General features: G+C 40.4%; 1 protein-coding gene across 6 annotated transcripts in view; it reads left to right on the forward strand.

Moving 5' to 3' along the window:
• Window positions 1-22653, forward strand: part of LOC126190680 (DNA repair protein RAD52 homolog) — an 87021-nt gene that overhangs the window by 7658 nt on the left and 56710 nt on the right. For 3 of the 6 annotated variants that reach the window (XM_049931135.1, XM_049931137.1, XM_049931136.1), the window contains exons 2-3: window positions 18554-18825; window positions 18912-19246. The exons of the other annotated variants lie outside the window; for them this stretch is intronic. The gene's annotated coding sequence lies outside the window, so the exon portion shown is untranslated. The remainder of the gene's footprint in view (window positions 1-18553; window positions 18826-18911; window positions 19247-22653) is intronic. 6 annotated transcript variants of the gene reach the window in all.

The raw sequence follows: 22653 nt of genomic DNA on the forward strand, positions 1-22653 counted from the left end.
AGGTGGACAGCTACCGTCCCATTAGTCTCACCAACGTTCTTTGCAAGTTGCTTGAACGGATGGTGAGCCGCCGCTTAAATTGGGTGCTGGAGTCTCGGGGCCTTCTGGCTCCGTCTCAGGGTGGGTTCCGTAAAGGCCACTCCGCCACAGACAATCTGGTGAGCCTTGAGTCGGCCATCCGTACAGCCTTTGCCCGCCGTCAGCACCTGGTCGCTGTCTTTTTCGACATGCGGAAGGCGTACGATACGACATGGCGTCATCACATCCTTTCTACGCTTCATGGATGGGGTCTTCGGGGCCCTCTGCCGATCTTTATCAGAAATTTTCTGTCGTATCGTACCTTCCGCGTGCAAGTCGCGGCCTCGTATAGTTCCTCCCTCGTCCAGGAGAACGGGGTACCCCAGGGCTCTGTCCTCAGTGTCTGCCTGTTTTTAATTGCAATAAACGGTCTCGCTGTGGCAGTAGGAAATTCTGTCTCCGCTTCCCTGTATGCTGACGACTTCTGTCTTTACTATAGTTCTATTAGCATTGCAGCAGCTGCACGTCAGCTACAGTGCGCAATTCGCAAGGCGCAGTCTTGGGCTGTAGCGCGTGGTTTTCAGTTTTCGGCTGCCAAGACCCACGTTATGCATTTCTGCCGGCGCCGAACGGTCCATCCTGAGCCGCGGCTTTATCTTGCCGACGAACTTCTTGCTGTGGTGGAGACCCACAGGTTTTTGGGTGTCCTTTTTGATGCCCGGTTGACTTGGCTGCCTTATATCCGGCAGCTTAAACAAGCGTGTTGGCGGCATCTCAACGCCCTGCGTTGTTTGAGCCACACCCGCTGGGGCGCCGACCGATCTACCCTGTTGCGGCTCTACCAGGCGTTAATCCAGTCTCGCCTGGATTATGGGTGCCTAGCTTATGGCTCAGCATCCCCATCTGCGTTGCGGGTGCTGGACCCAATTCTCCACAGCGGGATACGCCTTGCCACTGGTGCTTTCCGCACCAGCCCTGTGGACAGCGTCCTAGTGGAGGCAGGTGTACCTCCACTGCGGTTCCGACGCCAACGTTTGCTGGCCGCTTATGCTGCCCATGTTTTTAGCTTGCCCGGGCATCCAAATTATCGTGTCCTGTTCCCGCAGTCAGTCGTCCATCTGCCAGACCGTCGGCCCCGGTCGGGTTGTCCGATCGCCGTACGCATCAAGGAGCTTCTCTGCGGGCTTGGGTTTTTCCCAGTTCCACCTCCTTTCCGGGCGTCTCTGCGTACACCCCCGTGGTGTGTTCCTCGCCCTTGCCTTCGGCTCGACTTGGCACAGGGCTCGAAGGACTCGGTCCCTCCAGAGGCCTTCCGCCGCCGCTTTTATTCCATCCTGGCCACGTATCAGGGCTCTGGAATTGTTTACACCGACGGTTCGATGGTTGCTGGTCGTGTCGGGTATGCGCTAACTCTAGGGGACCATTCCGAACAACGCTCCTTGGCGGCTGGCTGCAGCGTTTACACTGCTGAGCTAGTCGCCATCTTTCGTGCCCTAGAGTATATCCGCTCCTGCTCAGGTGAGTCCTTCGATATCTGTAGCGATTCCCTGAGCGGTTTACGAGCTCTCGACCAGTGTTTTCCTCGTTCTCGTCTGGTGATGGCTATCCATGAGTCCCTGCATACTCTTGCGCGTTGCGGCCGCTCTGTGGTCTTTGTGTGGACCCCCGGTCATGTCGGTATCCCGGGCAATGAACATGTTGACCGCCTGGCGAAAGAGGCCACGAGTAAACAGTCTCTGGACGTTGGCCTCCCAGAGACTGATTTGCGGGCAGTCCTCCGCCGAAAAGTTTTTGCGCTTTGGGACGCTGAATGGCGCAATCGGATCATGCCCAATAAACTCCGTGCCATCAAGGAGACGACGACTGTGTGGCGGTCATCTCTGCGAGCCAACCGCAGGGACTCTGTCGTCCTTTGTCGGCTCCGCATTGGCCACTCCCACCTGACACACAGTTATTTACTGCGCCGGGAGGACCCTCCTGTATGTCGCTGCGGGGCGGCTTTGACAGTGGCCCACATTTTGTTGGCCTGCCCCCTTTTAGCTGTGATCAGGGAGACATTTGCGCTGCCTGATACGCTCCCTGCCCTCTTATGTGATGACCCTGGTATGGCTGACTTAGTTTTCCGTTTTATTCGGGCAGGGGGTTTTTATTATTTACTCTGAGTGTTTGTTCTGTTCTTTTGTGTTGATTCTGGCCATTGGCCTACGATTTTACGCTGAGTTTTTAATGTGTTCTCGGTGGTTGGCTTTTCCTTTTTATCTCTATGGTCGGCCAACCACTGTCACACTCTGTGTGATTTTAATTTGTTTCGTCTGATCTCTGTAGGGGTATTTCTTGTCCTGTGTCGTCTGCGGTCTTTCCTGTTGTTCGTTTTTTATTCTCTTTGGGTGGTTTTACTTTTTTTTGGAAAAAGGGACCGATGACCGTCGCAGTCTGGTCCCTTTAATCCCCCCCCAAACCAACCAACCAACCAACCTACCAACTGATCCCTTCATCTAGTCAAGTTGTGCCACAAGCTCCTCTTCTCCCCAATTCTATTCATTACCACCTCATTAGCTATGTGATCTACTCATCTAATCTTCAGCATTCTTCTGTAGCACCACATTTCGAAAGCTTCTATTCTCTTCTTGTCTAAACTATTTATCGTCCACGTTTTACTTCCATACATGGCTACACTCCATACAAATACTGTAAGAAATGACTTCCTGACTTTTAAATCTATACTCGATCTTAACAAATTTTTCTTCTTCAGAATCGCTTTCCAGTCCATTGCCAGTCTACATTTTATACCCTCTCTACTTCGACCATCATCAGTTGTTTTGCTCCCCAAATAGCAAAACTCTTTTACTACTTTAAGTGTCTCATTTCCTAATCTAATTCCCTCAGCATCACCTGACTTAATTCGACTACATTCCATTATCCTTGTTTTGCTTTTGTTGATGTTCATCTTTACCCTCCTTTCAAGACACTGTCCATTCCGTTCAACTGCTCTTCAAGGTCCTTTGCTGTCTCTGACAAAATTACAATGTCATCGGTGAACCTCAAAGTTTTTATTTGTTCTACATGGATTTTAATACCTACTCCGAACTTTTCTTTTGTTTCCTTTACTGCTTGCTCAATATACAGATTGAACAACATCAGGGAAAGGCTACAACCCTGTCTCACTCCCTTCCCAACTACTGCTTCCCTTTCATGCCCCTCGTCTCTTATAACTGCCATCTGGTTTCTGTACAAATTGTAAATAGCCCTTTGCTCCCTGTATTTTACCCCTGCCACCTTCAGAATTTGAAAGAGAGTATTCCAATCAACATTGTCAAAAGCTTTCTTTCTCTAAGTCTACAAAAGCTAGAAACGTAGGTTTGCCTTTCCTTAATCTTTCTTCTAAGATAAGTCGTAGGGTCAGTATTGCCTCACGTGTTACAACATCTCTACGGAATCCAAACTGATCTTCCCCGATGTCGGCTTCTATCAGTTTTTTCATTCGTCTATAAAGAATTCGTGTTAGTATTTTGCAGCCGTGACTTATTAACCTGATAGTTCGGTAATTTTCACATGTCAACACCTGCTTTCTTTGGGATTGGAATTTTATATTCTTCTTGAAGTCTGAGGGTATTTCGCCTGTCACATACATGTTGCTCACCAGATGGTAGAGTTTTGTCAGGACTGGCTCTCCCAAGGCTGTCAGTAGTTCTAATGGAATGTTGTCTACCCTGGGAGCCTTGTTTCGACGCAGGTCTTTCAGTGCTCTGTCAAACTCTTCACGCAGTATCATATCTCCCTCATCTACATCCTCTTCCATTTCCATAATATTATCCTCAAGTACGTCGCCCTTGTATAGACCCTCTATATACTCCTTCCACATTATGCTTTCCCTTCTTTGCTTAGAACTGGATTTCCATCTGAGCTCGTGATGTTCATACAAGAGGTTCTCTTTTCTCCAAAGGTCTCTTTAATTTTCCTGCAGGCAGTATCTATCTTACCTCTAGTGAGATAAGCCTCTACATCCTTACATTTGTCCTCTAGCCATGCCTGCTTAGCCATTTTGCACTTCCTGTTGATCTCATTTTTGAGACGTTTGTATTCCTTTTTGCCTGCTTCATTTACTGTATTTTTATATTTTCTCCTTTCATCAATGAAATTCAATATTTCTTCTGTTACCCAAGGGTTTCTACTAGCCCATGTCTTTTTACCTGTTTGATCCTCTGCTACCTTCACTGTTTCATCCCTCAAAGCTACCCATTCTTCTTCTACTGTATTTCTTTCCCCCATTCCTGTCAGTTGTTCGCTTATGCTCTCCCTGAAACTCTGTACAACCTCTGGTTTAGTCAGTCCCATCTCCTTAAATTCCCACCTTTTTGCAGTTTCTTCAGTTTTAATCTACAGTTCATAACCAATAGATTGTGTTCAGAGTCCACATCTGGCCCTTTAAATTTCTTACAGTTTAAAACGTGGTTCCTAAATCTCTGTCTTACCATTATATAGTCTATCTGTTACCTTTTAGTATCTCCAGGGTTCTTCCACGTATACAACCTTCTTTCATGATTCTTGAACCAAGTGTTAGCTATGATTAAGTTATGTTCTGCGCAAAATTCTACCAGGCGGCTTCCTCTTTCATTTCTTAGCCCCAATCCATATTCACCTACTATGTTTCCTTCTCTCCCTTTTCCAACTCTCGAATTCCAGTCACCCATGACTATTAAATTTTCATCTCCCTTCACTACCTGAATAATTTCTTTTATCTCATCATACATTTCTTCATTTTCTTCGTCATCTGCAGAACTAGTTGGCATATAACTTGTACTACTGTAGTAGGCGTGGGCTTCGTGTCTATCTTGGCCACAATAATGCGTTCACTATGCTGTTTGTAGTAGCTTACCCGTACTCCTATTTTTTTATTCATTATTAAACCTACTCCTGCAATACCCCTATTAAGTCTTGTTCCTCCTGCCACCGAACTTCACTAATTCCCACTATATATAACTTTAACCTATCCATTTCCCTTTTTAAATTTTCGAACCTACCTGCCCGATTAAGGGATCTGACATTCCACGCTCCGATCCATAGAACACCAGTTTTCTTTCTCCTGATAACGACGTCCTCCTAAATAGTCCCCGTCTGGAGATCCGAATGGGGGACTATTTTACCCCCGGAATATTTTACCCAAGAGGACGCCATCATCATTAACCATACAGTAAAGCTGCATGCCCTCGGGAAAAATTACGGCTGTAGTTTCCCCTTGCTTTCAACCGTTTGCAGTACCAGCACAGTGAGGCTGTTTTGGTTAGTGTTACAAGACGAGATCAGTCAATCATCCAGACTGTAGCCCCTGCAACTACTAAAAAGGCTGCTGCCCCTCTTCAGGAACCAACTTTTGTCTGGCCTCTCAACAGACACCCCTCCGTTGTGGTTGCACCTACAGTACGGCTATCTGTATTGTTGAGGCACGCAAGCCTCCCCACCAACGGCAAGGTCCATGGTTCATGGGGGGAGCATAATGATATATTTCTCAAAATATCAGCATGTTATTGCAAGACATTTGTGTACAATGGAAGTTGACAGATGTATTTGGTGATGTGGCCATTGTTCCACAACTCAATTTTGTAAAAACATATCATAAATTGTTCTGCCTCTTCTTATCCTCTCCCACAACTGTTTAATCATTAAGCAACAACATATAGACAGATTAAGACAACCTATCATTAATGTTTACTGCACCTTAACTGCTAAAAACCAGTCGATTGTGCTTCAACAGAAGTTCTCCCACACTTTAGCTACTGTACTCTGTACATTGAGTGGCAAATTGTACTGTCTTCCTGACACTGGGGTAGGAACTGGAACTGTCATAAGAATATGTTCAAAAGGAATCCAACACCTGTCTGCCAAACGTGGCCAATGAAATGATCTTGCTGGTCCTGCTGGTGCCATGAAGTTCACAATTACATCACCTTCTGCTTCACAGCACTCTGCAACACATCCTAAGTACCATTTGTCATCATAAACAGCAATAACATAGCAAACTGGTTGTATGTTGCTGCTTTTGCTTCTGAATCCTGAGTCAGATACACTGTGAAGACACATGTTGCGCACAAACCTATAGTTATAAGTAGACAATCTGCTCATCTGCACATTGTCAGAGTCCACTGGAGAGAAGTGATGATGGCTCCTTGTGCCTGCAACAGTTTTAACGTGTTCTAGTCTGCTTTTTAGCAACTCTTCAACTGATTTCACCTAATCTTTCGAAACATAGAATTGATTGTATGCCAGAGATATTTTTGTGTAACCAGGAAAATAATTGAAGAGATGTTAGAATGTGACCTTCTGTAGGGTACTGCAGACTAGCTCGTGATGCCATGTGCTTAATGGTAGCACCAATACCATCACATACATTTTTACCGTGACTTGTTGCCAAAATATTCCATTCTGCGTGACTGAAAATCATGGTAATGCATGCATAAATTTTTTAGATTTTTACAGTTTTTGTACAGACTAGCTGCTCCATCACTGAAGTATTTCGGAAAATGTATGTGAGACAGCTTGTTTTTCACATATGCCATGACAGTGCGAATGTGGGCATGAACTGCAGTGGCATCATGAATTAAACAGTCACTAAAAACGCACAGGTTCGTGACACACTTTACCTGATTCACCTCTATAGTAAATCGCAAATGGCTGGAGAGTTGCTTGACTGTTGTCCCAATGATATCCTTGAATGGCTTCTTGAACTATAAATTCATAATTTTCAGAAAAGTCTAGTATTACTATAATTTCATCTTGTTTCAAATTATCCTTACAAAACTGGAGATAAGCCGATTGTGCTGTTGCTGTGAAGCTGTGTGAGATCAGTTTGTCCGTTTTTTGACAACACATTTCAACAAAATCTTCCACTGTACTTTGCTTTGCTTTAAGACTTGTGTGATCCATGTGTGTCCATTGTTTATAAGAAACAAGTTCATAGTCATCCATAAGGAGTTCACCATACAGTTTGTCATTCATGTGTTCTGCAAGATTTGCCTTACCAGGACACTTTTCACACCTGTGTATCATGCACTGGTAGGAACTGATGACCCACACTAGGAGCTTCATTGCACCTTTGTAATCCAGACCAGAATCCTTTATAGCAGCAAACATCAGCTTAGCATTTTGATGGGTCTCACATACACAAACATTGTGTGTGCCCCTTGCATTTACAGGCACAACCCATTTTGGCAGAAGATTGAAAAAAGATGATAAACCTACTTTGGTATTGGGATACTTTTCCTTGAATTCTACATATAGTTCTGATATGTTGCATAGCAACAGTCTTTCTTGCATCTGTACACATACATTTCCCATTTTCACCGTTACATAGTCTTTTTTTTTTCAGGCATTATTTGGCTGTAGTCATTATTTTCATAAAACTCTGACACTAGCACCTTTATTTCTGAACTCAATTGCTTACCCTGATCCTGCTGAAGTTGTGGAAGCACTCCTTGGGTTGCTTTTATTTTCCTAGCTTGCTTTTATCATATATGTAGAAACATTGAATTCCTTTGCAGTGGAGTCAATAGACCAGCTGGAAGGTGCAAGGGTAAGAATAGCTACTTTTTCTGGCGTGTGGATATGGCACATTTTTCTTTCAAATCATGCACAATGTTGTCCAAATCAGAGCATTTCTGGCATGATATCTGTTCCTTTGGAGCAGATAGTTTTTCCTCTTCCACCATCAGTGTGTCAGCTATTTTGTGTTTTAATTCCATTTGAGCTTCTTGTAGTTTTCTTCTACCATAGCTGGGCCTGTCTCTTTTTTCCTAACTTTGTGTGTCTTCATGGGAGACAAACCAAGAGCAGTCACTGAAGTATTTAATTGCTCATCCGCTATGGTTGTAGGTGGCTGATACTCTTCATCACTGTCTTGTAAATTATCAGAATATTCTTCATTTTTTAGCAATGTAACACACCTGGAACATAACATGTTAAGTCCCATGCACTGATTCACTTTCAATACAGATTTTATATCAATTTCTCAGAAGCTGCACTTCACTGTCTTCTTATTAATCCAAAATGGATCAAAACAACTTCTTTGTAGGAAAGAATACTTATCCAGAAACACTTTCATATGATGATAACAAACACTAAAGTTTCCTGAAACTGTACTTCTTGTGTCCGCAGGGTGTATCCCGGACCTCCATAGCAACAAATCTTGGTCTGATTCATCCAGATCATACAGTACAAAGTGAATGCCACATTTTGTTCCGTATGTTGGTTTATGACATTTAGATTCTTGTGTTCTACCAATACTGCAACTTGTGTGAACAAAAGCACCACTAGTACACTCTTCTGCCTCCATACTGACTTTCCACAACGGTACTGACCTGTCTGAACTAGAATCTTAAAAACATGAGTAACCTGTAATTGTTGCTTGCTTCCTTTGTTGTTCCTGCCTAACAATGACTCATTCTGACCCAGAAAACTACCATTGTTTAACTTTCTGTTGCCTAATGGTTCCCAACAATTGCTGCAGCTTTATCTGAAACAAGCTGTCTGCATCATCACTATTACTTGCTGAATCGTGTTAAAAGAAACGTAACCAAATACATCTCTGTCAACTGTTATTGTACACAAATGCCTTGCAATAACAAGTTGAAATTTTGCCACATGTTATATTATGGTCTACTTATGCAATGTTTCAAATTTGGCTTGGATATCACTTGTCCCTTTTGTGCTACCACACTTAGAAAATCCATGTTTTTCAGGTAATTTTTCAAATTTTTTTGTGCATGTTACTCTGTGTGACTGATTGGGCAAGATGAGTTCTGTGTGTGTTTAGGCCACATTAAGCTTACCACAAAAATATTTATACCCTTTTTGAGTGAATTATATTTGGCATAGAGGGCACCTACAATCTGTACCTTTTAACATATTAATTTTTTTAGTCACATTTTGGAATTTTTTATTTTCTCTCAGAAATATGTTGTTGGTGTTTTGATTCATAGAACGTGTTCTCTAAGTGAATGTTACTGGGTTGTAAAAATTTCACTGGACTGTGCGGAATAGTTCCAAAGTTATTAAGACCTGAAGTTGGGTCTGAAGATAGATTGCCAGATGCGGGTTGCAATTTCCGGGTCACGCCACATTCTTTCACAAGCCATAATTCTAGAACTAACTGACAGGGGAACTTAAAAATTTGTACATGAGTGTTCCACACTTGGTAGAATTGGTGTGCTAAATTTCAGCCAAATCTGAGACTATCAGCTGGAACATTTCCTCAAATTGGTTGAGTTGACATGGAATGACCCAGGCTACAATTCACCCATTTGTAGCTTACTACAGAGACTAAAGAACTAATGAAATATGTTATGTATCATACATGGAAATATCTGACTGCCTTCAGCATGATACAGTGTATGTTTATTCTTTCCAGACAAATTTCATCAATTTCTTAAAATGTCAGTTTTAAAATCCAAAGCATATTTATTACTTTTTGAATGGATGTGCTGCCCAATACAAAAACAGAAAGAACTTCATGAATCAAGAAGATTTTGATGTTACAACATAATGGCTCTTTTTTTCCCTACAGCATATTGTAAAGGACCTTGTGATGGGGTAGCAGGGACTGTAAAGTGATTAGCAAGACTTGCCAGCCTCAAGCGACCTTATGAAAATCATATTTTGACATCACGACAGTTGTTTGAGTGGTTCGAGGAAAATATTGCTTCATGTGTCATCCATTATACATCAGTTTCCCATCATGAAGATACGGCCAAGGTGAAACAACATTTCAAAAATACAAGGAAGATTCCAAGTACCCATAAGCTTCATTGTGTAATACCTGTTTAACAAAGGTTTAGTAAAGACAAAGACACATTCTGCTTCTTTAGTGAGTAGAGAATAGTCAGTGATTGCTATGGTGAATGAAATGCAGTTAACAAATATATATGAATTTGTTGCCTGTATGTATGACTGTCATTGGTGGGTTGCATATGTCTTACAAACATGTGAAGAAACAGATGAAGTAAAGGTCAACTTCTTGCATCCACATGGACCATCTCTGTCATTTGTGTTTCCTGCCAAACCAGACACTTGTGTCATCAAAAAATGTGACATTATTGCATGAGTGGATCCAGTGACACCAACTGGAAGGACATACAATCTCCCTGCATCAGATCTGGTGAACATTTACAATTTAGTTGGAGAATTGTGAGGAGAGATCTAATAACTTTTCATTGCCTTTTCATTACACCTGTAATGTAAATAATTCCTAATACCACTATAATAATGTAAACCATATTTTTGTACAATATTACTTATGGATTGTACTTTATCCTAATTTGTGTTTCATATATGTGTGTTATGTTCTTCATTTCGGTAGTGTATTGGTGCTGACAAAATAATTTTTTGTGCATGATGCCTTTGGTGTGGCATCTTGATATTTACCATATTTATAGTAACATATTGGATCAATTAAATATATTTTTTTCAAAAAAATTGAAGATGGGGTGTTTTGAGATATTCAAGGTCAAAGGTTAAGGTCACTGACCTTTAGTATGAAAATTCTCAGAAACTTGCCATGTAGCATATCAATGTAAAGATCTATTCGTTAGTTTTCCAGTGGTACCATTTTCATTGCTGTAACTGAATTAGAACTAGAATTACAGTCATTTATGTTGTGACATACGCATGTAAATTTCACACTAATTCCAAACTTTACAGACTTATAACTTTCTTCACAGTTATAACACACACCTGCAAATTGGAATTTTTCGATCTCTTATCTGGCTCATTGAATGCACCAAATTTGAAAGAAATCTGTGAGATGGTCAGGTTGATAATGTTACTTTACTGCGTTGAATTGACATGGAATGACTCGATGTTGAAATGTGAGATGAGATGCCAGCAAATAGCAGTGGTATAAAAGGTCTGTATTTTCCTGTTGATGGTTAACTGAAGTGGTCAAGCCACATTCTAGATCTGTGCAGGGGATGGTATTCTGCTTTGTTTGCTTTATATAATGATTACACTCATAGAAATACTGAAACTATTAAATCGGCTATTACCGTTACTTTCAAACCGTTATGGCAAATAAAGACTCATTTTGAGAGAATCAGCTGTTGACTAGAAAAATTCTGTATGTGCAGAAATGAGTCATATGATGTAAAAGTGTTGTTCAATATACGTCATAATGCAGAAATATTATAAGGAACTTGAAGTCTTTACAACTGTTGCACTTTATATATTGTGCTTTTGCTGTGTTTTTACCTAAAAATACCCCTTTGAATCTCATATTTGGGAGGATGAATTTTTCTTTGTGTGGTCACCGTGATTTAGATATTCCATGGTTTTCCTGAATCATTTCAGTCAAATGCATAGGTGGTACTTTTGTCGAGCTCATGATCGACCAACTGTCCTATCCTCCTAAAAGCAAATTTATATATTTTGTGTGTATATTTTGGACTATTTATTTTCTCTGTTTTAAAATGCAAATCCTATATCATTTTAATACGATGTGTAGACGAATAATTAAACAAAAAGCCAATAATGTATATCACATTTGTATCACTGATAGAAAGGAAACATTTGCTTTGATCTTAGAAAAACGGACCTATTTATGGTGCAGAAGGGCAACCTGTTCAGTTGCAGCAAGATTTTTAGTGTCATCCTTTCACAAATTGTGTATTGGATATTAAGCTTGTTCCTGAAATGGAAAGAAAAACTAAAGCCTCTCATCTTGGAAGAGTCATTTTACACTATAAAAGAGATCCTGAATCCTCATGTATTATGTCCATGTACTTGTAATGTCTTGATTTATCCCCAGATCCTTGCATGTATGTGTTTATTTATCACTGCAAGGGTATTTAAATTTTGTATTTTTTTCTAAGGGAAACAGCCACACATGTCTATCTTTTAAGTATTTGCATAATGTTATTTACTTAATCGTGTAGAATGTTGTGTTGTAATAAGCACAACAAGTATTTAAAATATTCCTCATTTCATGTCCCACACTCTGGACACAACATGGATCTACTGAACAAGTAGGGGACACAACATGGATCTACTGAACAAGTAGGGGACACAACATGGATCTACTGAACAAGTAGTAACCTTATACAAGACAAGTTTGCACAATGCTATGGAGTCGCAAAAATTTGCTAGCACTGCTGATTATACCACAGATTGGAAATTGAAACATCAGTTTTATGATTTTTTTCTGTTCATATCTCTTCCTTCACCTCTGGCAGTAGTTTACATACGGGAAAAATGCCTGTTGCACCCTCTATCACTGGGTAAATCACTGCAAACAATGGAGGAATGCGAGGGTGTGCCACTCCTAGTGTTTACACCACAAGAGCAAATAAACTTGACCATAGACAAGAATAATTGAGACAGGATTAACAGTTGCAGAAACCTAATAGCATTGAATATTGATCTTAAAAGAATAAATAATTTGTTGCACCCCCGATGCATTCGCTTCCTTAGTTATGCTAAATTGAGTCAGTTAGTAATGTTGGGTCAATGGAAGTGTCAGATTCCACCTGTCTGCTTTGACCCGTGATGTAAGGGTGTTGTGTGTGTGTGTGTGTGTGTGTGTGTGTGTGTGTGTGTGTGTGTGTGTGTGTGATGTCGTTACGGCGTGGAGTTTATGAGTTTGTTGTCTTTGTAGATGTTGCCTTGCTGTGTTTGATGCTGCCCTGTGGTGGTGTTTACGTGTGTGTGTGTGTGTGTGTGTGTGTGTGTGTGTGCGTGCGCGCGTGCGTGCATGTGTGTGTCATGTGTTGTATTGGGTTCATTTGAGCCTTGGTGTTATATGTGTGAAGCCATTGGCAGTGTTTGCAGTTCGGGATGTAAGGTTTGGAAGTTTTTTCAGTGAGTTATCAATTACTTTTTTTGTTTACCTGTTTGGCACTTTCGTTGGGTGTTATTGGTTTGCTGTTTGTGATGTTGTAAGACATTCAATTTATTGTGTGGCTTCTGTTGTTAGGTATGGATATGACAATGAAATATAAAGTGCTATCTTGTGTTCGGAGATGGGGGAGGACATGTTGTTCATTATTAAATTTCTCTAGTTATTTGGACTGATTGCTGAGATTGTGAAGTGTAGTATTTGTGGTGAGAACATGAAGTTGACCAGAGTTGTGTCATTTCGGGCCAGGGGTGGGCACAAGTGGCAGTGTGTGTGTGTGTGTGTGTGTGTGTGTGTGTGTGTGTGTGGAGGGGGAGGGGGCTCAACTTACAATGTCTGTGCATGCACGGTTTGCGTGGCCAACCTGTTTGGTATATTTATGGGTGTGTGTGTGTGTGTGTGTGTGTGTGTGTGTGTGTGTGTGTGTGTGTGTGTGGAGGGGGAGGGGGCTCAACTTACAATGCCTGTGCATGCACGGTTTGCGTGGCCAACCTGTTTGGTATATTTATGGTGTATTGAATGTGTTTTAATTTATGTAGGGATGTTTGATTTTTAGATTTTTGAGGTGTGGTTTTGATTTCATTTTTCGTAGTTGCAAGTCTTGGTTTTTGGTGTCAATAGTTGTGGTTGACCTGTACAAGTCAGGGGAAATGTCCAATTCCAATTTTCGGCTGTAGATTTTGGTGTTTTGGTATTGTCAGCTGTGGTTGATGTATATAGGTCAAGGGAAATGTCCTATTCCAATTTGTGTAGTTGTAGGTGTTGGTGTTTTGGTATCATCAGCTGTGGTTGATCTGTGTAGGTAGTTGTAGGTGTTGGTGTTTTGGTATCATCAGCTGTGGTTGATCTGCATAGGTCAAGAGAAGTGTCCGATTCCTGTAGATTTTGTGGTGTAGCGGAATGTTGTAATTTTGTTTTGTTTGATTGTATTTTTGGAGGGAGATGTTATTGTTTTATTTATATGTATTTTTGTCTTTGTAGCCATGTGTATGTGCTGACGTCACAGGCGTCATATTGGAGACACTTAGAATAGTCATTTCCACCATATTGATGATGTCATGGGTCAAAGCAGACAGGTGGAATCAGACACTTCTGTAACCCTGTAAGTCTATGTTATTTGTTTGTAGGAATGATTTTAGGAAACAGCTTGTCCCAGAACAGACAGCTGTCCATGAAGGAGCCATATGGGAGACTTTCTGATTCTTATTGGCAATACATAGTGGATATACAAAAGGAAAAGTATACCATATTTGCTTGATGACCTTCGCCAAGTAGCCCTGCCATACAAGCACAGAGGAAGTGCAGTGGTTTCAGAGTTAGGACCGTCTTGTGCTCAGCTTACTGTTGAAAGATTTGTTGAGTTTTGTGACTAACATTCTCCATTTAGATGAGGCAGCTCCAGGGTATATTCATAGTGTTATCATGTATTAATTATTTAGTTTTATGTTGTTCTGGCTTGTTGTTTGATCTACAAAAGTAGATTTAGCCTTGTGAACATTGGCTTGAGTGAAAAATGGTACATATCTTTTTGATTTATTTTAGTGATATGTTTGATTTGCCATAAACACTGAAGAATCACCAGGATAGTTTGTGTAACATGTCAAGATCAATCTTCCCGAAAATCAGCAGAGGAAATCGTACCTGACTGTATGTCAATGAAACTGCTAAATAGTGACAGGCTAAAACAGTGTTAGAATTTCCTGTCATTAGAGAGATATAAGGAGTTATTAAAACTGTGGGCAAATACAGGGTGTGTAAAGGTGTTGAGAAAATTGTTGGAACACTGGAATCAGTAAGAAAGCTTTTCGTTGATAATCTAACTCTGTGTTGGAGATTCATGTTTCTAAAAAGCAAAAAGCTCAGTCCCTATCCAATTAGCCTACTGTGGGGATACACATCATAATAAATTCCATATAGGTCATAATGTGACATGATGGGACACATGCATGTTACTATTTCAGAACTTGATGTTTTTGAAATAAGTAATATTAAGAATAGAGCCAGCAGCAGATTTGAGCAAACTACTGACTTCATTTTAGTAATTAGTGCATGTTTCACAAGAATAAATCTAGTGTGCTTTAACCCTTTTGGGACACGAGGCCCACATACGTGGCCCGACGCGGCAGTCGCTATGGGATGCGAGGCCCATATACAGTAGAGTCTCGGTTATCTAATCTTCGGTTATCTGACATTCTGTGTTATCTGACCTTTTCACCGCACCGGCCGTGCGCCAGCCAATGACAGGTCAGTGACTAACGTGTTGTTTGTTGATACTTAGTTCATTGTTGCCGTCTGCTACTCCTCACTCCTCGGTGCTAACTTAGATCTGTAGTGGAGTGGAGGTGTTGCACTTTGTTTATTGTAAAAATTTGTGGTGATGGCTTCAAAACGGGAAAAGTTGGCCGTTTCAAAGGAAGAAAAACTTAAAGCTTTAGAAAGAATAGACAGTGGTGAAACTGTATTAAAAGTGGCGCAAGATTATAACATCGGGAAAACAACAGTTAGAGACTGGAAAAGGAACCACAGTGAAATTGAGAACTGGTGTTCTCAGCGAGCAACCTCGGCTGTTTTGGAAGATCGGAAAACCATGAAAAAATGTGATTATGAAAAAGTAAGTGAAGCTTTGTTCCTATGGTTTACTCAGTATAGAGATAAAGGTGTACCCACGTCGGGACCTATTTTGCAGGAAAAAACCTTGAAGTTTTGTAACGAACTAAATGAAGGTGAACCTGATTTCACAGTTAGTGTAGGCTGGCTCGATAGATGGAAGAAAAGATACGGAGTTCGGCTGCTTAATGTCTGTGGTGAAAAGCTTTCAGCAAATTTTAAAGCTGTTCAATTGTTTAGGAACAAACTTCACAAGGTATTGGACAAGGAAAACTTAACAGGCGATCAAATTTTTAACTGCGACGAGACTGGTCTCAATTACAAAATGTTACCGGAAAAAACATTAGCGTCAAAGGCCGAAAAGGCAGCGCTAGGCTACAAACGTAGCAAAGAAAGAGTGACAATTCTTGCATGCAGTAACGCCACAGCAAATTTGAAAATGAAACCGTCTATGATAGGTAAGCCAAAAAAACCCGAGAGCATTTAAAAATGTATCTAAAAGTGCTTTACCAGTGAAATATTAGAACCAAAAAAATGCTTGGGTGAGCTCAGACATTTTTAAAGAATGTTTTTTTAACGAGTTCGTGCCACAAACTGAAAAGTTTTTGAAAGCCAACAACTTGCCCCGCAAAGCACTGTTGCTTCTAGACAATGCCACTTGTCATCCTAATGAAGATGAACTTCAAGATCAAGATGTAAAGGTCATGTTTTTGCCTCCAAATGTCACGTCCTAATGTTAGCCTATGGACCAAGGGACCTTAGAGACACTGAAGAGAAACTACCGCAGAAACTTGCTTTCCTCTTTAATTAATGCTATGGACAAGGGAGAAGACATGCTAGAGCCAGTTGCACCATATTAATTTGAAAGTCAGCTTATGACGTGGCCGAATCTTGGGAGAGTGTTGGAGCAAATACAATTGCAAAATCCTGGAAAATTTTGCTACAGGAAAATCAAGAAAATTCTCCAGACGATGAAAATCTACAGCAGCAGACCGAACCAGAAAATACTACCCTGCATTCATTGTTACGAAAAGTTCCGGGATGTGCTAAAGCCACAGAAGATTACATAAATGAATGGATTGTCCAAGATGAATTTGAAGTGACAGATGAAGAAATATTCAACATGGTAAATGGAAACAAAGAAGATGAAGAAGTGGATGTAGTGGAGGGAAGTGCGCCCAAGATTTCTCACACAAAGGACACAAGGCCTTAGAAACTGCTTTAAAATATTTAGAGCAACTGGAGGAAACATCATCTACCGAGGTTTTACTTCTTAAGAGACTACATGATTTAGCAGCAAAAAACGGCAAACAGCAGGCAAACAAAAGACAATTGCTAACTTCTTCACACAGTAAATATCTACTCAATCTAATTTGATTTGTATTGTATTAAATGTTTAACTCATTTGGCCTACTTCAGTTTGATTTTTGTGTTTTTTTTTGTATTATTTTGTGTGTTATCCAGCCTTCCTGCTTATCCGACCTTGCCGCAGCCGGTTTAGGTCGGATAATCGAGGCTCTACTGTACGTGGCCCGACTGTTGTGCCACATGCCCAGCGCTGTATCTAGGGACTAGCTTGGAGTATCGACATGGGACGGGGCGCATTCTGTTGGGAAAAATGTGAACTACATGCTGAGCGTGGGTGATCGGCATGTGTTCAACCCCTCTCCCCCCAGTCTTCTTCTCAGCACTCTGGTAATTGGTCGCACTGTTGCTAGGGAGCTTGTGTGACACCTGCAGTCGTGTTTATGTTTGCGCTTGAGTTATTTATTGTCTTTCGAATGAAGTGGTGATTTTTGTGTTAGTGGCTACATAATTAGGGCTCGTTTATCTAATGAGCACATTGAGAGTTTGCTGAATGACAGTAATGAAGAGTGGAATGTAGATGAATATGATGGTGAGAGTGAGTGGTCAGGAAGTAGTGATGATGAAATAGATGATGAAGAGGAAAATGAAGAAAATGTCGTTGAAGAAAATTTAGAGGATGGTGCTGATTTGGATGATGAAGAGGAAAATGAAGAAGACAATGAGGAAGAAAATGAAGAAAATGTCGTCGAAGAAAATTTAGAGGATGGTGGTGATTTGGATGATGGCGGTGGTGTGGACAGATATTACAGGAAAAGGGGAGCTTCCTAATGACATTGAAACTGACAGTCGCCACAAAGGGAAAAAGTTTCTGAACTAGTGACAAATTGTAGGAGTTTCGTAGATTTTTTCCAACTATATTTTTCTGATGAATTTTTGAATGACATTGCGTCCGAGACAAACCGATACGCCCATGATAAGATTGAAAAAATGAACCCCCTGAAACCCAGTTCACAGTAGAAAGTTTGGCATTATGTGATTTTTCATGGAAATAAAAGCTTTTTTGGGTACCATTCTCATCATGGCAATGAATGAAAAAGTGACATAAAAGCCTATTTTCTACTGATTGGACAACAAAGCAGGACTTTTTTCCGGAAGTATTTCACTGTGACCGATTTTTTGCAACTTTACCGGGCCTTTCATATTTGTCCTCTGACTCTTCGGGGCTCATCAAAATTAGCTACTCGAGCCCAAAAAGTGAAGAATGTCGTCGATTTCATTGACAGCAAGTGTTGAGCACTTTTCTCCAGGAGAAAAAATTGCAGTGGATGAGTCTACTGTCAGTTTCAAGGGAAGAATTGCATTCAAGTGCTATAACCCTCAGAAACTGACGAAGTGGGGCCTATGAGTCTATGTCCTGGCCGATTCCGAAACAGGATACATTTTGACGTTTGAGCTCTACTACGGATCTCCTGTGACGGAGTCCTTGGTGTGCCCTGAACTTTCCTTTATGTCCCGAATCATCCTTCATTTGTTTGTTTGACTACATCAAGATTGCCAGGCTCAGGGGAGGCGCATGTACACCGACAGATATTCTAAATTGGAATTGAAGAAAGAAAAAACTCATCTAACCGTGACAATAATGGCAAACCGAGAAGGTTTACCGGCCGAGGTAATTAGCTTATTTCACTAAATAGTTTGCAAAATAGGACTGTATAAAATTTATCATATTTTTTTTACTTGCAGGTAAAGGGAAAAAAGCTGTCAAAATTAAAAAAGGCCGACGTGAAGACAAAAGGCCAGTTATCATGGAATTTACTCATCACAAAGATACTATGCAATAAATCACCCGGAAAAAATGGGGAGGTGGTGAAGAGGTGATCCAGAAGCCGTTAATGATTTGTGACTACACGGCAAATGTGGGAGCCTTGGACAGAGCCGATCACTACTGTGTGTCGTACCATTTTGCCAGAAAATCCCTCAGATGGTGGAGGAAAATTTTTTTCTGGTTATTCGAGGTACGATATTCACTTTTCTAATAGGCCTTTATCTACTTGAAAAATTTTTATTTTGACAAAAGGGTAATTGTTGTGGCTAATTTCAGGTCGGGGTCGTCAACCCTTACTTGCTATATATCATCATAGCAAAGAAAAGAGGAGAGACACCAAAGAGTCATTTGCAGTTTTAGAAGAGTCTCTTCAAGGAACTTGTGGGCGATGTCAGGGCTCAGCCAATCCCATCAAGGAAGAGGCCATGCTCTGAGCATGGTGACCTACACGGTCTGCACCGTGCTATTGCAAGAATGGACACCAGAAAACATGGTGACTGTATAATTTGCAGTGATCGCTCCAAGCCAGGAGGTCGAAAACGGTCCCCGTTTTTTTTTTGCTAAATTTGTCCGTCCAACCCTTCTCTTCATGTGCCTGAGTGCTTCAACAGGTATCACAAAATAGCAAAGTACTGAAAGGACTTTTAAATGTGATTGCCTATTGAAAAATCAATATGCCAAAGTTGTAAAGTTTGTTTTAAGCAAATTTTATTCAGTTTTGTAGTTTATTGACATAAATCAAATTTTTCATCCCTCAAAATAGTCTTTTTATTTTTCTTCCCACAAATGTCCCATAAGAGATAAAATTGTATTTTATATGTCGTTTTAAAGCTAAAGCTTTAAAGAATAAGATACAACTAATTTTAATATGTCTGATTGAATGCATCACCTCTCAACTAAAAAAAAAAAAAATCAAATATTTATTTTTCTTTCTGTTTTAACATCACCACCAAGTAACAAAGTGCACAATATGGAATAATGAAAATAGTATTCTGGTAAAGAGCTTGTTTTAAACTTAATTTACACACAAAAAAAAAAAAAAAAAAAAAAAAAAAAAAAAAAAAAAAAAAAAAAAAATATTACACCGATAAGTCAAAGACTGTAGATTTTATAAGCGACGAAAGAAACCTAAGGGATATGGAACCCACACAGTGCTGCCGAATTGCTCCACTTTGGGGAAATGCGCTCCATCCCAAAAGGGTTAAGCGCTGTGAAGTTGATCTCTAAATTCCCAATCTGACGAGTAGTTCCACATGTTAAAGATGTGATCATACTACTATAATTTGTAACGACTAGACTGTAAAATTTTTAAGATCAATAGAAAATACAGGCAGCTTGTTCAAGAGCTAGAAACCACATATAGGCTTGCAAGATGGAAGGCAGAACTTGTCACAAATCAGGGGTTCAGACGGTTCTGCAACCATGTAGGCTGCAGATTCGACTTGCACCATAGGATGGTGGGTTTCCAGGCTCTACTTAATAGGTCAGGAGTTAACGACATGCAGAAATCAGATGCACAGATATTGGAGGCTGTGTGGAGAGGACTGGATGGTTTTTTAGGTCAGAGGATTTCGGGAAACTACAGAAAGGACATCAATCGTAAGAGGGTGCAGGATAAACATGGGATAAAACACACAGAAACAGTCAGTATTGTAGTTGTAAACTGTCATAGCTGTGTTGGAAAAGAATCATAGCTCCAAGCACTAATATGAAGTGCTGAATCTCAAAGTGTTATAGGTTCAGAAAGCTGACTAAAACTGGAAATGAGTTCAGCCAAAAGTGTTGCAAAGGACCTAACTGTGATCAGAAAGGATAGATTAAATACGGTTGGTGGGTGCAGTGTTTATTGCTGTCGGAAGTAGTTTAGCTTGTAGTGAAATTGAAATTGATAGTTTGTGTGAGTTAGTGTGGATAGAGGTTATACATGACAACCAGCATAAATTAATAACCGATTCCGTTTACTGACCCCAACTCAAATGATACAATTGCTGAACAGTTCAAAGAAAACTTGAGTTTCATTTCAAATAGGTACCCCACTCATATTGTTGTCACTGTTGGTGACTTCCATCTACCCTCAATGTGTCGGCAAAAATACATCTTTAAAGTCAGAGATAAACATAAAGCATTATCCGAAATCGTTCTGAATGTGTTCTTGGAATATTAATTTGATCAATTACTTCATGAGCCAACTCAAAGTGTAAATGGTTGCGAAAACGTACTTGACCTTTTAGCAACAAATAATCATGAGCAAATAGGGAGCATCATGACAGATACAGGGATAAGCGACCACAAGGTTGTTGTAGCAGGACTGAAGACCATAACATCCAAACTCAGCAAAAATAAACGTAAGCAGATAATTTGCCTGAGGCCTTCCTAAGAGACAGTCTCTACTCCTTCCTATCTGAATATGTAAGTGTAGACCAGATGTGGTTCAAATCAAAGAAATAATATTGATGGCTGGTGAGTGACATTGTCAAAAAAATTAATGAGATGATAGTGATCCTCCATGATACACAAAGCAGGTCAGAGCACTGTTGCAGAAGCAACAACAAAAGCATGCTAAATTTAAAAGAATGCAAAATCCGCAACATTGGCAAAGTATTACTGAAGCTCAAAATATAGTGCAAACTTCAGTGAGTGATACCTTTAATACTTTTGCCAGCGATACTCTGTCTCAGAATGTGGAAGAAAATCCAAAGAGGTTCCGGTCGTATGTAAAGTACACCAGTGGAAAGACACAACCAATCCCTTTGCTGTGTGATAACAATGGTGATGTTACTGATGACAGATGCCACTGAAGCAGGGTTAATAAATGTGGTTTTCCGAAAATCCGTCACCAAAGTAAAAGTGAATATTCTGGAATTCGAACCAAGAACAACTGCCAACATGAGTAACTTAGAAGTAGGTATCCTAGGTATAGCAAAGCAGCTTAAATCATGTAATAAAGGCAAGGCCTCTGATCCTAACTGTATACTAGTCACGTTCCTCTGAGTACGCTGATACACGCACTCAGTATTTAGCAATTGTATACAAATGATCGCTCATTGAAAGATCCATGCCAAAGTTGTACAAGTCAAATCAGAACCCAAGAAAGGAAAAGTAAGTAATCTGCTGAATTACAGACCCGTATCGCTAGTGTTGATTTGCGGTAGGATTTTGGAACGTGTACTGTGTTTGAACATTATGAGTTATCTCGAAGAAATTGTAGACATGGTTTCAGAAAATACTGTTCTTGTGAATCACATCTCTCTCTTTAGTCTCACAAAGTAATGAGTACTGTTGAGAGGGGATGTCAAATTGATTCCATAGTTTTAGATTTCCAGAAAGTGTTTGACATTGTACCTCACAAACGACTTCTCATCAAATTGCATGCCTATAGTAAACTCAGTTATACAACTAGATTCGTGATTTCCTGTCTGGAATCGAATAAAACAGATTTAATACCTAGTGTTCCCCAAGGAAGTGTTATAGGCCCTCTGCTGTTCCTGACATAGATAAACAATTTGGGAGACAATCTGAGTAGCACTCTCAGATTGTTTGCAGATGATGAAAGTCATCAGATGATCAAAACAAATTGCAAAACAATATAGACAAGAGAGGAGAGGGAGAGGAGAAGGGAACAATTGACAGGAATGGGGGAAAGAAATACAGTAGAAGAAGAATGGGTAGCTTTGAGGGATGAAGTAGTGAAGGCAGCAGAGGATCAAGTAGGTAAAAAGACGAGGGCTAGTAGAAATCCTTGGGTAACAGAAGAACTATTGAATTTAATTGATGAAAGGAGAAAATATAAAAATGCAGTAAATGAAGCAGGCAAAAAGGAATACAAACGTCTCAAAAATGAGATCGACAGGAAGTGCACCATGGCTAAGCAGGGATGGCTAGAGAACAATTGTAAGGATGTAGAGGCGTATCTCACTAGGGGTAAGATAGATACTGCCTACAGGAAAATTAAAGAGACTTTTGGAGATAAGAGAACCACTTGTATGAACATCAAGAGCTCAGATGGAAACCCAGTTCT

The sequence above is a fragment of the Schistocerca cancellata genome, chromosome 6 (assembly GCF_023864275.1).
Source record: "Schistocerca cancellata isolate TAMUIC-IGC-003103 chromosome 6, iqSchCanc2.1, whole genome shotgun sequence".
NCBI classification, from domain to species: domain Eukaryota; kingdom Metazoa; phylum Arthropoda; class Insecta; order Orthoptera; family Acrididae; genus Schistocerca; species Schistocerca cancellata.